General features: G+C 43.9%; 1 protein-coding gene across 3 annotated transcripts in view; it reads left to right on the top strand.

Annotated features, from left to right (window-relative positions):
- Positions 1-16579, top strand: part of CRTAC1 (cartilage acidic protein 1) — a 537130-nt gene that overhangs the window by 62429 nt on the left and 458122 nt on the right. The window contains exon 1 of one of the 3 annotated variants that reach the window (XM_066601103.1): positions 319-349. The exons of the other annotated variants lie outside the window; for them this stretch is intronic. The gene's annotated coding sequence lies outside the window, so the exon portion shown is untranslated. Of the gene's footprint in view, positions 1-318; positions 350-16579 lie in introns of those variants that run through there. 3 annotated transcript variants of the gene reach the window in all.

The raw sequence follows: 16579 nt of genomic DNA, 5'->3' as shown, positions 1-16579 counted from the left end.
TTGATTGGCTGATGAGTTGGGTATAAAAGGCAGGTCCTGGGCCGGGGTTCTGGCGGGACTCAAGAGTTTTTGCAAAGAGCAGAGAGCCTTGTGAGGAGTGAGCTGCCCCAGTACTACTGGAGAGCTGGGCTTTCCTGTACCAAAGAGCAAGAGAGAAAGTGCATACCTCAGATTCCTGGAGTGGTACTACCCAGCTATTTCATTGTGAATACAGAGGGAGATCTGTTGATCATCCAAGAAAACATCAGCTGCAATTACCGACCCCAATTGCCAAGCTGTCAGTGGGAGACAGCCTATAAGTAGATGTATATAGACCCAGAGCCTGGCTCCGGATATTCAAGTTTTTGTGGTATGTAATTATGAGTGCCATCACCCAGGCTCCTTACTATTAAAATAGATTGGTTAGACTTTATTGTACAACCTCCCCAAAGGTACTGTGCTAATAATATGTTCAGGGGCAGTGACTGCATATTTCAGTTAGTGGATATAGTCCTTTGGTTAACCAAAGTTTCTGCAAGACTAAGTTACTTCAGAGGAGACTCCTATCTACAATCAGCTATTTACTTCTGGCCCGGGTAAATCATTTATTGACTGTGATAATTCTATATTGTGGGCACAGTATTAAGCACACTCTACTTGTAAGGTACGGAGCGAGTTATTGCAGTAATTGAACTTTGGTAAACTGTATTGTATCCAAATAATCCTGTTGTCTGTTATTGCCATATTATTTTTTATCATACATTCAGTAAAGCAACTGTTAGCTGTTCTTACTGAGCTTCTCTCTGTTCTGGAACATAGAAGGAGATCTTAACCCCTTAAGGACGGCCCCATCGGGAAACTACGTCCTGGCCGACTGGGCTTTATTCCTAGAGGACGTAGTTTTATGCATCCTCTAGGAATGGCAGCCCTGCAGGCTCAGGACGTGATAGCTCCATGCTGCCGGTTACCGGAGGTAGCCGACAGCATGGAGCTGTTATCCCGGGCCGCGGGACCCCACCCCCGGTAACGCGATCGCTGGTATCGACCGGATACCGGCGATCGCGTTAAAGTCAATGCACAGTTAAAAACAATTAAAGTTTCAGCTCCCCTTACGGATCCGTAAGGGGAGCTGAGAGTACTCACCCCCGGTCCTCCGCAGCGTCCGGATCCTTCTGTCTTCTCCCCGGCACTGCCGCCGGCGTCTGCGCATGCGCGCCAGACGAATTACGTCACGCGCATGCGCAGAGAGCCGGGAGGCCCGGGAAATTTAAAAACTCCCTGCTCCCGGCTAGAATGAGTAGCCGAGAGCAGGGAGCTGTCACCAGGAGCCGCTGTATGCGGTTCCCGGTCACATGATCGCTGCTATCCAATGGATGACAGCGATCATGTAAAAGTAAAAAAAAAGTTTAAAAAGTGTAAAAAAAGAAGATAAAAAGTTTGTTTCATCTCCCCTCATGGATCATATCCGTGACGGGAGATGAAATTAGGTACCTTAAGCCCCCAGATTTATCCGCGGACCTTGCCCGGCTTTTGCGCACGCGTCCGTCGCCAAAATGGCGGACACAGGCGCAAAAGCCGCAGATTGGCGCGGTAATTTAAAATCTCCCCGCACCTGGCTACTAAATGTAGCCAAGAGCCTGGAGATTTCATGGGCGGCCACGGTACGCGTTTCCCAGTCACGTGATCTCCGTTATCCAATGGATAACGGCGATCACGTAAAAGTAAAAAAAAGCTCAATTTTCATCTCCCATCACGGATCGGATCCGTGAGGGGAGGTGAAATTACTTAAATATGGCCACCAGCGAGGTTCCCTGATGGGATCCTTATCCGCGGACCTTCCCCCAGTTTTGGCGCACGCGCCCGTCGCCAAAATGGTGGACGCAAGCGCAGAAGCTGGGGAGGGCAAGAGAAAATTTAAAATGTCCTGGCTCCTGGCTACTAAAGGTAGCCAAGAGCTTAGAGATGTCACGGGGGGCCGCGGTGAGCGGTCTTCGGTCACGTAAAAGTCAAAAGACAGTTAAAGTTTGACGCTCCGTTCAGTTTGGGCCCCGTTGTGCATCCAGACAGAAGATTAGGGCCACAATGCATATGTTTCTGAACACGGGACAAATGGGGGTATACATTTTGGGCTGAACGTCTTCATTCCTATGTATGCTGTACAAAAAAAAATATTTTTAAAATTACATAATTGCCAAAAAAACAAAAATCGTAATTTTTTTCCTTCTGCTTTGCTTCAATTCATTTAAAACCGATGGGGTCAAAATATGCAGTACACCACTAGATGAATGCGTTAAGGGGTCTAGTTTTTAAAATGGGGTCATTTGTGGGGGTCCTCTGTCGTTTTGGTCGCTCACGGGTTCTACAACCAAAATGTCTGTTCAGAAAACCACCCGCTGCTCCTTCCACTTTGGGCCCCGTTCTGCATACGGACAGAAGATTAGGCCCACAATCGGTATGTTTCTGAACACGGGACAAATGGGGGTATCCATTTTTGGGTGAAAGCCTCCATTTATTTGTCTGCTGTCCAAAAAAAAGTTTTTAAAATCACATAATTGATTAAAAAAAACAAAAATCGTAATTTTTTCCTTCTGCTTTGCTTTGCTTCATTCAAAAACTGTTGGGTAAAAATTTGCAGTACACCCCTAGATTAATGCGCTAAGAGGTCTAGTTTCCAAAATGAGGTCATTTGTGGGGGTTCTCTATTGTTTTGGCCGCTCGAGGGTTCTACAAGTGACCAATGGGACCTAAAACGCCTTCAAACAAAATGTCTGATCTGAAAGCCACTGGCTGCTCCTTTCGGTTTTGGCCCCGTTGTACATACGGACAGAAGATTAGGGCCACAATGGGTATGTTTCTGAACACGGGACACACGGGGGTATGCATTTTGAGGTGTAAATCCTCGTTTTCATGTGCACTATAGAAAAAAATTCTGTGTTAAAAATTATGTATTTGCAAAAATATAAAAATTTTATTTTTTTTACTCTAAATTGCATTAATTCCTGAAAAGAAACTGTGGGGTCAAAATACTCCTGACCCCCCTCAGTGAATACACTAAGGGGTGTAGTTTTTAAAATGGGGTCATTTGTGGGGTTATCTATAATTCTGACACCTATGAGAATTTACAATCTTGGCTTGGTGCCGGAAAATAAAGTGTTCCTCAAAATGTTGATAAGTAATGTTAAATTTGTACGTCTCCTAAATGGTTAAAAAAAAAACGAAAGTTTTTCAAACATGCGTCCAGAATAAAGTGAACAGATGGAAATATATATCTGAGCAAAAATTTGTACAGTATGTTTGCACATATTTGAGATATTACAGTTGAAAACGTGAAAAAATGACAATTTTTTTCAAAATTTTCCCATTTTTGGGGTTTTTAATAAATATAAACAAATTCTATGGGTCTATTTTTACCACCTAAATGAAGTACAACATGTGGCGAAAAAACAATGTCAGAATCACTTGGATATGTAAAGCCTTCACGGAGTTATGATATGTTAAGTGACACATGTCAGATTTCCAAAATTTGGCTCCGTCACTAAGGCGCAAACAGGCTTCGTCACTAAGATGGTGAGGGGCCCCGTTCAAACATTCATATCTCAAAATATGGCATATGAACAGAGAATGCCATCTTGGCACAATCCCTTTATCACACAGTGCAGGAATAATACATTCAATGCACAAATATTGCAACATTCATAAAAATAATTAATGTTCAAATCCCCCTGGTGGATAATTTAAAAAAAATTAATAAAGTTTAATGACATTTTTTTACAAATATTTTTTTTAAAGAAACCCAAATATTAAAAGTTGAAAAACCCTTCTTTTCCTGTTTTTTGTGTAAAAAAAAAAAACAATAAAGAAAAAACATAACAATCACCTTGCCAATAAAGGTCCAAAATATCTTATTTTGAATGGATGTGACTGGTTCATCGAGCGCCGGAACTGTTTGGCTGGTTCTCGATCCAATCACAGAGCTTGCTTTGCTGGAGGCAGGGTAATTAAAGCCCCGTCATCAGAATGAAAGGGATATCCCAGCGTGAAGGACACTGCAGACTGCTGCTTCGGCGCTGGAGACCATCGCGAGGCATCCGGACGCCGCGGACCAGGTGAGTATAAGCCCCCCAACCCTCCCATAAAAATAAGGCACTGTGTCTCTTTTGGGGCAAAAATTAATATAAGACAGTGTCTTATATTTTGGGGGAAACACGGTAACTGAAAAGTAACTGTAACTGTAATCAGTGTTCACTTCAGAAACTTTGTACACTTTCTTAATTCTTTTCTTTTTTGGTTTTTTGAAAAATCATAACTTTATTATTTTTACGTTTACAGAGCTGCACGAGGGCTTGTTTTTTGCGAGACAATTTGTTTCTTTCAATGGTACCATTTAATGTAACACATAATTTACTGGAAAACTTTTACAAATTTCTTTTTTAATAGGTTTTGATAAGTTTTTGAGAGTTGGCAGAAAAGTGAAGGTATAGTTGCAGACAGGAATGCAAGTTAAGCGATATAATGGGTACAGTACAGATATATAATGGGTACAGTACAGATATATAATGGGTACATAGATTGGTCACAGAATGCAAAATTGTATCAGGACTGTAAATTTGTTTTGTTATTAGCATTTGAAAACAAAGTAATAACTAGTAACCAAAAATTATAGGTGCAGTGAAACAGAGAAAATACAATTCTGCCGTCTTCGGGAAGGGGGGCTTGTTTCAACAGCTTACATGTTGCAGCAGTACAACTATGATAATACCAAATATATGTAGTTTTACTTTTGCTGTACTACTTTTATGGACGCAGCAATAGCAAATATATTTATTTATTTTTTATTAATATGGGAAAAGAGGGGGTTAAACTTTTACTTTCCTTACTTTTTTTTACTCATTTCTACATTATTTTTAGCCCCCATAGGGGACTTGAACTTGCGATTGTTTGATTGCTCATACAGTATAATGTGATACCACGGTATTAGATTATACTACATTTTGACGGGCAGTCTATGAGGGCATGCCACAATGAAACCTTCATAGGCAATTATTCATGGCAGCCTTCAGAAGGCCCCTGGCTGCCAAGGCAACTGAATGACATCCCATGATTGCCATTCGGGCCCCCTGAATGACTGATTCATTTAAATACTGCTATCAGAATTGACAGTGGCATTTAGAGTGTTAACAGCCATGATCAGCATTAGTGCTTTGCTTTGCTGTTGCAGGCGGGTGTCTGCTATCACAGACAGCCAGCACCTGCCTTTTGTGGAGTGGGTCAGCTCCATATAAACCCTGCACACCCAGGACATGAAGGGGCCAGGACCCTGTGATGTGAAGGAGTTAATGTCTTTTACTTTTAGTTTATCGACTTTTGGTTTGTTAGTATTCATCTTTGCAGCTAGAAGAACGTTTTCCATCAGTCTATGTCTACTTATCTTTCAAGTCACAAAGCTAACCTGCTGTAATTCCGAACCTTCTTATAAGGAAGCCTTGTTTTTTTGTTTTTTAGTTGTTATGTTTTCTACACATTTAAACACGCATACATTTAATATATAGAGAACATAATAATATTACCCCATGCAAACAAGACAATTAATTCTTAAGCAAATCATAATCCCCCCCCCCCCCCCCCCCCCCTCAAAAAAAAAATCCTCAAATTTAGTGAAACAGGGTGGGTCAGGCTGCATCCAACAGGCAGTCATCAGCTTCCGCACCTGGTACAATACTCTCTGAATACCCAAAACAGTATACCCATCAAGCCCATCAACAATACACAATATACAAGTTCTGGGATTAAGACCAATATCAACAAGATATATTTTTTAAATTATCTCTAGTACCCCATTCCAAAATTCACACAATCCCAGACCACATGCATTAGATCTGCATCATCCATACTTTACTATGTAGTGTCCCAGAACACCATCCTGGTCCCCTCCATAATTGTCATACATGTGTTGTCTCATGTGGATGCACTGTGCAAAGCTGTCTTGTCATTGTCATGTCTTGTATGTGTGTTACACAGCTGTGGCATCTGAAGGGTTAGGCCTCATGTCCACGGGGAAAATCAGGCCCGCTACGGATTCTACATGTAGAATCCGTAGCGGGTCCCTCCTGCCCCGCGGACATGAGGGCTGAAAATAAGAATTTAAAAGAATTTACCTATCCGTAGCGGGCGGGGAAGGTCTGCTGTTCCTCACGGCCGGATCTTCTTTTTCGGCCGGGGGATGAATTCGTCACGCCGGCGGCACGTCGCCGGCACGTCGTCGACGTGCCGCGCGCATGCGCCGGGCACATCCGCCGAGCCGAAGCAAGAAAGATCCGGCCGTGAGGAAGAGAAGACCTTCCCGGTCCGCTCCGGATGGGTAAATACTTCTAAATTCCTATTTTAGGTCTCCCGCGGATCCGGACGGCTTCCATAGGCTTCAATAGAAGCCCGCGGGAGCCGTCCCCGCGGGAGACCCGCACGACAATGGAGCATGGTCCAGATTTTTTCATGCTCCATTTTTTTTTAAATCCCTTTTATTGACCATCCGCGGGTATTTATCTACCCGCGGGTCATCAATGCATCCCTATGGGATGCGGATCCGCATGCGGGAGATCCGCTGCGGATCTTAAATCATATTTTGCCCGTGGACATGAGGCCTTAATGTTCATAAAATCATTGCCTCTCAGCTCTGTCTGCTGAATGTATCTATTCTCTTATGTCATGTGGTACAAGTGAAGGTATAAATGTGAGTGCGGGTAAGGAGTTCCATCTTGAGCCTGTGAGTTCCATCTGGTCTACTTGGGTGTACTAACACAGAGCCGCATGGAAGCACCTTTAGCTTCCAAGTAGGTGAAGATGGAGGAAGAGGAGCGACTTCCCATAGCATCTGGAGAGTGGATGTATTAGGAGTGAGTCCCATCAACTGAGAGAGAGCAGTTTCTAAACCAGGTACCTATTCACACCACAGGTGTTTTCCTGTGCGGCCGTCCGTCAGTCAGGATCACCGCACGGAGGTACTTTATTTGCTAGGCCTTTTTCTGAATAAGTGTTCTTACCAGAGTGTATGCAGAGTTACCCCTACCCCCCTTTCCCTCCTCTGGAGTGCTCCCAATCCAGGACCGGTGACGTATAGGTAACGTGGACTACAGGGCCGTATTGATCCTGTGTATCCTCCCTACCTCTGAGATTTAGCCTGTAACTACTGCAGGTGAATTGTGCCTGTAATTACCTTGCATACAAGTTAATTTCAAGTAAAAGTATATACCGAGCCCTAACCGTTCCTAGAAACCCGAGGTACTATACACAAGTCTCCGTGTTTATTGCTCTGCCGCATTGATTAATGGTGTGTGGGAACGGTGGCGTCCTGAGTGATATCTACTACAAGCCCCCCTATCCCCTTTATTGGCACTCCCTGCCAAAGGAGTGTCGAAGCTTGGTCGGCAATCTACACTGGCCCTGGTTGCATGTCATCCCTGGGACCAGAGCCTGGTAAGTGCCACCGTGACATGTCCGCACTTCACCCTCCCTGCTCTTCACGTTAGCCAGGTGCCCATGGTCACCCCTCTGGGGATTTGCCACTACACCCTAACACTCATTTTAAAAAAAACTTTAATGGAGTCTGATAAACTCTACGCACTAAATACAATTGTGATACTCATTCACTTCAAATAGAGGTATCATTGGAATCAGACGCAACACTGCGGCCCATTCATCTTCACTAATTTGGCCCAAATCTTTTTCCAATTTTTCTTTTACCTTTATTGCGAATTGCTGTAAACAGTAAGAGATAACTAAGATGATATTTTAATAGGGACATTTTGTACATAAGAAAAGGTCAATTTTTTTGTATAGACATTGCATTTCCGCCTGTCAGGTGACAAAATACAAGCCAGCTATTGGCCAGAGGAGTTAGAACAGTATGGCTGGGACAATATGGTATTCTACCGAGTCAGGGCAAAATGGAATGATCGGTATCCCTCGTAGACATACAATCCGAGATTACGCAATACTGTCTCCAAGTAAAAGATGGGAGTTACAGCATCGTTATCTAACAGGAAATTGACCAAAAGTGGAGTTAGAACTAGAGATGAGCGAGCACCCAAATGCTCGGGTCTGCGTTATTCGAGTCGAGCTTTTCGTAAAATTCGAGAGCTGTACTCAAGTAACAAACCCCACTGACTTCAATGGGAGACTCGAGCATTTTTGTATGTGGGACGCCGGGTGCCGAGTTTTTTTTTTATTTTTCTCGGTTCGTTCTCTCTCTCTTTCTCTCTCTCTCTCTTTCTCGCCAGCCAGCCAAAAAATTTGCCAATGAAGCGTGCTGCGTCGCGGCCAGGAGGGGCCAAAACAGGCACGTCACAGCGGGGAGGAGTCAAAACCTGGGACGGGGTCGAACACGGCTTAATGCTTGTTCGAGTAACGAGCACCATCGAGTATGCTAATGCTTGAACGAGCATCAAGCTCGGCAGAGTATCTTCGCTCAACTCTAGTTAGAACAGTATGGAACTAAGGCAGTGATATAATGTAGTATAATATAGTAAACTACAAATATAAATATACGTAGTTTACTATATTCTATAACATTATATTGCTGCCTTAGTTCCATTCTTAGTGTATGTATATATATATATATATACTTTTAGAAGACGGTGGTGAAAGTAACAAAAGCTGGCTGTAACAGGAAGGGGTTAACATCAGCGTTTTAGTTAGAAAAGCAAAGCATCAAACAAGTAATATTAAGTTATCGTCAAGGACTGTACGTCAGCGAAGCACTCGCGGTAAGCAGATGCAGAACATCGGGCATTAGACATGTACGAGAACCTCCTACAGATTCTTCAGCATTTATAATGTAATCTAAAAAGAATATTTAAGGAAATTCCTCAAACAAAAAAGCAATCTTCCATTTTATGCTTCCATTAAATATTGCTGGGACAGAACGACTGCCTGCGCAATCACTAATGTAAAAGCAGCAGCTGACAAGCATAGTAATATCAGGAGGTCAGGTCCGCCGAGAGAAGACGACGATGTAAGATTTGTAATGTGATGGCTGGAAATGTGTTATTTCACAGCTACTTGTGATTAGATACCAAGTAGGGATAACTCGCTACCTTCTCGGCTCTATGCGGGTATCTCATTTGTCATCAATTTAGAATCCAGATACCGAGCCCAACATGCATGTTAATAAGGGCTTCCACCCCACTACCAATGATGGTGGTTAGAGATGAGCAAGCATACTCGCTAAGGGCAATTGCTCGAGCGAGCATTGCCCTTAGCGAGTACCTGCCCGCTCGAGAGAAAAGGTTCGGGTGCCGGCGCCGGGGAGCGGTGAGTTGCGGCAGTCAGCAGGGTGGAGCGAGGGGGGGGGGGGGGGAGGGAGAGAGAGATCTCCCCTCCGTTCCTCCCCGCTCTCCCCCGCAGCTCCCTGCCCGCCGCCGGCACCCGAACCTTTTCTCTCGAGCGGGCAGGTACTCGCTAAGGGCAATGCTCGCTCGAGCAATTGCCCTTAGCGAGTACGCTCGCTCATCACTAATGGTGGTACATCGATCCCCAAAAACTGCCTTGTATCCCATCAGGGACATGTAGATAGCTTTGCTTTGCCCCGATAGGATCCACAATTGACTCAAAAAACTGGAAAAGGGCAGAATTTAAAGGGTAACTTTGAGTGTGAATAGAGAACAATACAAGATGGAGATCAATATCACGTTACCCAATTATGTGATGGGGGACAGTTGCACATTTTGGCTTATGAGGTATAGGAAGTTCTTCCTAACTCATAACAGAAGTCAATTAACATGCAAGTAACATCATATAACTACTCTCAGTACATTAGCCATCACATACACTGAGTGACCTATTTATTAGAGACTGCATTTAGTATTGGACTTCCATTGGCCTTCAAAACAGCTGTCGCCGGTGGAGGTGTAGCGACACAGGATTGTGGATATGATGCAGCAGATGGAGTAACCAAAGTGTGCATTATTTATATAATAATGAGTAAGTGGCGCAAGGAGTGCCTTCGAGTTTTTAGATACAATCTACTGTTAACTAGAATGATAATACCTTCTGGACAATATCAGTATCGGTACCATCTCACAGAAATACAAGTTATGGAATATAATACACAGTTGAGCTGTTGACACTCCTTCACCTCTAAGGTTGTTTTCTATTTCCCCTTGGAAAATATCTAAGCCTGTGAATGAGGCTCAAGCCATGTAAACTTATCAACAGGCTGATTTCCGAGTGCAGTCTCTGCCCCCTTGCAGTACACCTGCTATCAACTGCTTTAACCCTATTGGTGTGCACATCTAGTGTCTTTGATAAGGCCAGCCTCACTTACGATTGCATGTGTAAGAGTCACCACTTCTATCGACTCAAACGATCCTGTAGAGTAGTACAGGGTCATCAGCGCTAGTCTCAGCTTCACTCTCTACCAATATTGGTTGAGCCTGCTACTCCCCATCCCAGGCAGCACCATCTCCAGATCCTTCGGGCTCCTGTGTCCACTCAGCTTAGTACTCTCTCTCTAAGTTCTCCCTCTCCCAGCTTCTGCTTGCCTTCCCTCTCTCCAACACAGCAAAAATTATCTTTTAGGTCAAAGTATTATTCAATCACTTAGTTCCCTGTGAGCATTCTCAGTTCTACTGTGCCAAATTTTGGCAAAATTTTTGGCACACATGGTGATTTTGGCACAATTTTGGCGTGTCTTTCCAGTCTGTCTCTATGATAACCGTAATCCTTAGTGGTAAGTCCCCTACACTTCAGAAATTCATCATGATGTAGGTTCCACTTGGTGATGAAATCATTGGGCAGGAATATTGGCCCAAAAATAAGATGGAGGTCCTGATATGTTTTAATCAGCAGACAGAAAGGAGTCATCAGAGAAATCTGGATTTATCTGACCAGTTGCTGTTTTTTCACTGCTCTGTGATACAATTTTTGTACTCTTTTGTCCCAGCTTTCCATTTATCTTGGACAACAATGGAACTGGAACTTGTTGTCTATTGTAATAGTCCATCTGTGTATTTGGAGACATTAGTTGGAGCATCAGCGTTGTATTTGGCTGGAGTTTTGCTTGACTATCCAGTGCCTATTCATAAGCACAATTCTTGACATCCTCCTCTGACCCCTTATGGTGAAGAGTTGTTTCCATCCACAAAATCCCCTTTCGCTGGATGGTCTTCCTGCTGTTATAGTCCATCCGTCCTAATGATTGATGTGTTTTGGAGTACCAGAATTTTATTTTGCTGCAGTTTGCTTCACTGTGCAGCACCCGTTCATCAGAACGATTCCTGACATCCTTCTCTGCCCCCTTTCATCCATAGTTTGTTTCTGACAGGATCCCCATAGCTGTATGTTTTTCTCGATTTCACTATTCTCTGTATACTTTCCACATTGCTGCATAAGAAAACCCCTTAAGGCTGGGCGTATTCCCATCGGAAATCCCACGGTTTGGCCGCAGCTGAAACCGCAAGATTTCCGACGGGTGAACTGCCGTGGAGAGGAGAGCACGGCCGCGGTGGAAAGAAAAGATAAACAGACATGCTGCATATTCTGAAACCGCGGCTTCAGCCGGACTTACCGCGGCGGATTCGCCGTCCCGTGTGGACGAGATTTCTGAGAAATCTCGTCCACATGGCTGGCTAATCCCGAGATTAGCGGCCGCGGGTGGATTTGCCGCAGCGGAATTTCCACTGTGTGAACCCAGCCTAAGACTGTCAGTGAAATCCTGGCTCTGGCTAGTCTAGCACCGATGACCCGGCCTCGTTGGAAGTCGCTCAAATCTCTAGATTTTCCTATTTAACTAAAACTGATCCACGAAAAAATTGTCACGTGACTTTATGCTGCACTCCAGGGTCACAACTCTAATTTTCATTCAGGAAGCACCAATTGTTAAAGGGCCGGCGCTTTAATAAAGGGGCCATTCAGTGTAAGTGTCTAGTCATATAATGTGGCAAACTATTCAAATGTGTAACTACTCTTACTGTAAAGAACCTTCCTTTCTAGATGATTGAACCTGCTTTCCTTTATGTGCAATGCTGCCCCTCTGTTGTACAGCGGTTCTTGGAATTACTTGACTATGCGCCAAATGCCCCTCTGCTACATAAAAAGGCCCCAGTATTATAAATGGCACATGATAGGTGGGGACTCTTTTACAGATTTGGCTCAGTATCCTCTAGTTACGCCTCTGCAGTGTACATATAACATATAATAAAGTATATATGATCTAACACTTTATGTAGATTTAGAATGATGTCAAACGTTCATAAAAATAATCTAAACTCCCGGCCGGATATCTTGGATGTTTCTCACTGGTGGAATATTTTTAAATGCATTCCCCTCCTGTGTAAATTACAAAGTGTTTTGAGCCTCAGCCGTGAGACCTTTGCCAAAATGCATCGGCACTCTGTTCATTATAAGGCAATTACAGCAGTAAAATATATGGGACACCTACAAAATTAATTCAGTATTAGAAGTAAATCAAAGATGTGGGAACTTTTTTTTTTTTCCTGAAGCTACTGCAACTGTTTATTTTTCGTACAGACGGATATAGAGCCGGGTCATGAAGACTGTGATTGGAAGGGGGCAATTGTTGAATCAGCATGTAGGGGAATGAAGGACTGAGGGGTCCCATTTCACATAGACATACTTACTAGAGATGAGCGAGCACACTCGGTAAAGGCAGTTACTTGAGCAAGTATCGCGGGGGGGGGGGGGGGGAGGCGGCGTTGGGGAGCGCGGGGAGAGAGATCTCTCTCATTCTCTCCCCCCGCTCCCCACTGCCGCCCCCCCCCCCCCCCCCCGCATTTGCTCGGATAAGTATGCAGTTACTCGATCGAGTGATTGTCTTTACCGAGCATGCTTGCTCATCTCTAATGCTTACCCATACTTACCATAGAGCTTGCGAAAAGTAGAGGAGAAATTCCAGAATTAGCATGGCACCAAGTAGTCCCAGGAAGAACATTCAAGCACGTTGACCAGTAGAATGCAATGCTAGGAACAATCGAGATTCTGGCAAATACCGTCAAACTCCCTGGACTCTGGTAGAGGACCTGAGGTTGAGGGAGACACATACCACCCTTCGGGGGAGGAAGGGGGTAGGAGTGTGTGTGTGGGGGGGGGGGGAATAATTACAATTTATATATTCTGCATTTAAGCTCTTACACAGAGACTTAGTGGGATACCTCTTGAAGACTGTCGGTGCAAGAGGTCAGAAAGCAGTGTCCCGTTAGAGTTACAGTGTGCCTGAAGAACTAGAGCACCATACAATGCTAGTGTAGAAACCTGAAGTACAAGCTTAGAGAAGCTGGGCTCTTCTGTGTCGCCCAACCAGTAGATGGAACAGACCAGCAGAGCAGACAACCGACTCTGTGAACCCAGATGCTGACTGCTGGAAGTCAGGACTTGGAATGCAAGGTGACCAGGGGATCTAGCCACATGCTGGAAGCAGAAGATGGAAAGTCCCTGCCTATCAACAGCAGAGCATTCACCCTGACAAGGGCGGGTCTGTGTGGGAACCAGGGCGCTGATTAACCCTGTCAGGTCTAATTAGCAGGAAGTTGGATAACACCACGCCTTCTGCAGAACCAAGGAGTGAGCGAATTCAGGACCAAGCTGGAAGAACTAGAGCAAACTGTAGACCGAGCATGAACTGCAAACACAAGAACAAACAGGAGCAGTTGTGACATGTGCATATATGATGGCTCATACACCAACACGGCAGCAGGGGCTGTCAGGTCTGAGACCTGTATATAGTGGTGAAGAGATGGCCAACTGGGTGGAAGAGACAGAACCAATTTAACCATGACAGTGCTGGAAAAAGCCCATTCTGGGCTTGAAAGGTGTTTACTTTTTCTTGTAAATAAAAGTTGATTTCATTCGTAGCTGACATGGCAGTATATGGGTGTCAACTCCCAGTGAGCAGCATCTACTTTGAAGTTGTTTTTATGCTACTTGTGAAATTTACTTTTTGGATGAGAGATGGAAATCGAGGTTAGTCAATGTTTTTAGAGTCATCTCCTACATTTTTGGAGATTTAAAAGAAAAAAAAATGAGATTACCATGCCTCTGCCTGGACTCGAATCATTCAGAATCAGAGTATGTGGAGCGGAAGGTGATGCATCTCGTTTCCAACTATTTCTCTTCCCAACATTAGCATTTATCTCTACACTATGTGCATTGTGATTCAGGCAGTCATGTAAATGTTACGCTCAGGCTGTTCTGTTCAAGCTTATGTTTGTGCTATACAGTTTGGGATTTCAGGGAAGGGCACTTGTACGGTAATATATCATGGCTATGTATATCCTTGTGCATAGCAGCAATACAATATCTGTAGGAGCCTTTCTGTTCTTCCATGTGCTTCCAAATGTTCCCAAGAAGACCACTCCAGTTCTATTACAGCACATGGATGATTAAAGGGGTTCTCTGGACAAAAATGATTGAAGACCTATCCTAGGTCATCTATAGTTAATTTCCAGGGACCCAACACTCAGAATCCCCAGCAATGCGCTGATCTGCCCCCTTTCAGTGCAGGGGGCAAGATGTATGTCATAGGGTCATAGGGGATGGTGGAGGAAGGGGCCAGGCTGGCTTTACTCGAATTGAAATCAATGAGAGTCAAAGCCACTGAGGATAGGTCATCAATCATTTTTAGCCTGGAAGATGTCTTTTAAGAGCAGTGTCTGAAGCTCGATACCTCACCCTATGAACCACAATGGAGAACTGCTCGGTCAGAGCAGTTCCTATTCTGGCCGACTTTGTGACATCCTTGTATTATTCATCAGAACGGCTGGACATGAGCGGGACCATGGTTGCTGTCGGGTGCAAAAACAGGTGACCAGCTGATAGCCCTGCGGCCGCACTCTGGAATGGAATGTCTTTGATAAGACCATCCCTATAAACATAGAGAGGATTTTTTTTGCTTCGATACCATATATTTTTTGCTCAAAAAAAGAAAATCAGATACCATATTACTGAGATATTCTCTCCTAGAAGCGTTGCTTGACCAGTAAGGAGGCACCATAGGACAACAAAGTACTGGGTCGCAAGTACTATCTGCCTACATGAAGCCTCAGTGTACATGGCTCTGCCATATGTTTGAGACCTAAGTGTCCATTGCAAGCAGTGCTAAAGTGGTGGTGGACCCCATAACACTTAATTCTATATTCCATTAAAGACCCTGTAAGGCGGCATGTGAAGTCCCTACAAGCATGTATTATGGACCCATAAACACAACGTTGGTGGAACCAGGGAACATGCTACAATGTTTTTATCACACAGATGTAAGCCGGGGAACAGCTAAACACGGGATTGTCATATAAAGAATGGCAAAAGCCTGGCAACTTGCAAATATTTTCTGTGTGGCCATGTGACCAGTTTCAGCATCCAGTAGATGCAGTTTTAACATTGCAAAGACAGTACGGCCACACTTGGCAACAGTAGTGTCTTCCGTAGGGTAGGTGCACAACGGTCAAGTGTTTCTGACTCTAGAAACTTGGGCTTTGGGCTATCTCAGGTGGCAGCAACTGAGAAACTCCGGTATTCACACTTGACCTCTCCAGGTGGGATTACAGCTTTGCTACGGGGTCCCCAAGCCATGACACACACAGATTGATCTCTATACGGCATTATTGATACTGTTTTCCGCTTTACTGTTATGTCGTATTGTTTATAGGGTATCATTAATTCTAGGATTTAGTTAGTCGTAGCTAGCGATAGGTGATTCTACTCTAACCTTTCAATTGTTTACTTGCTATTTTAACAGCACTTAGAGGGGTTGGACAAAAATATGGAAACGCCGTACGAAATGCATGCCTTTAAATCAGTTTCTACATGTTTTATTAAAACATGATTTATAATCCCATGTATCTTAAGTGGAAGTAATATGACACAGATACTGCCAGGCAAAAGTGAATATCTGCCTGTACCATCGGTCAAGGGTTTAAGCCACTCAGCTGCTGTTACCAGCTGCCTCCCAAAAACACCCAGAGCAAGGCAAGAGGTGAAGTAAACACAAATTTGGCAAGAAAGCTTTCAGACAAGCAGGGGTCAAAAGAGCAGCTCAGTGCTAATGGTTAAAATCCCAGGCATTTCTTACAGTGTTTCCATATTTTTGTCCACCTCCTGTATTTTCATTCCTTTGTTCATCAATATTGTGTACTTGTTGTAGCACCTTCTGCTACATCATAACCTAAGTCTGCCTTGCGATACCACCAATTTTCGACATATTGATATCTTGAAGAAATGCTTAAATATGATATTGAAAGATGAACATTCTGGGATTTAGTAGAATGATTAAAATAAAAAGAATGAAAAATCTTATTTTACTGAGAATTTCTCCCGAATTTTCACCCAAACTACATTTGAATTCCATTTCTGCATTTTCTTCAAGTCGTGACTGTAATCTGAATGTTGGGACCGTGTAAGAACCTTGTACTGGTGAAAGCACAACATAAACATGTTCTGCTTAATGAGTCACTGGAGTATAGAGAGGAATGAATGTGTAGACGGCTCTTGCCCATCCCGTATAATTCTGCTTGCAGTTCAGGAGGAGGGATAGCGCTTCGGGCTTGGCTATGGTTGACATGACTTGGGGTTAGGAGTGGAGCGGACATTTTTTTTC

This window comes from Eleutherodactylus coqui, chromosome 4 (genome assembly GCF_035609145.1).
Source record: "Eleutherodactylus coqui strain aEleCoq1 chromosome 4, aEleCoq1.hap1, whole genome shotgun sequence".
Taxonomy (NCBI): domain Eukaryota; kingdom Metazoa; phylum Chordata; class Amphibia; order Anura; family Eleutherodactylidae; genus Eleutherodactylus; species Eleutherodactylus coqui.
The sequence above is the reverse complement of the archived record's forward strand: the minus strand, read 5'-3'. Positions and strand labels throughout refer to the sequence as shown.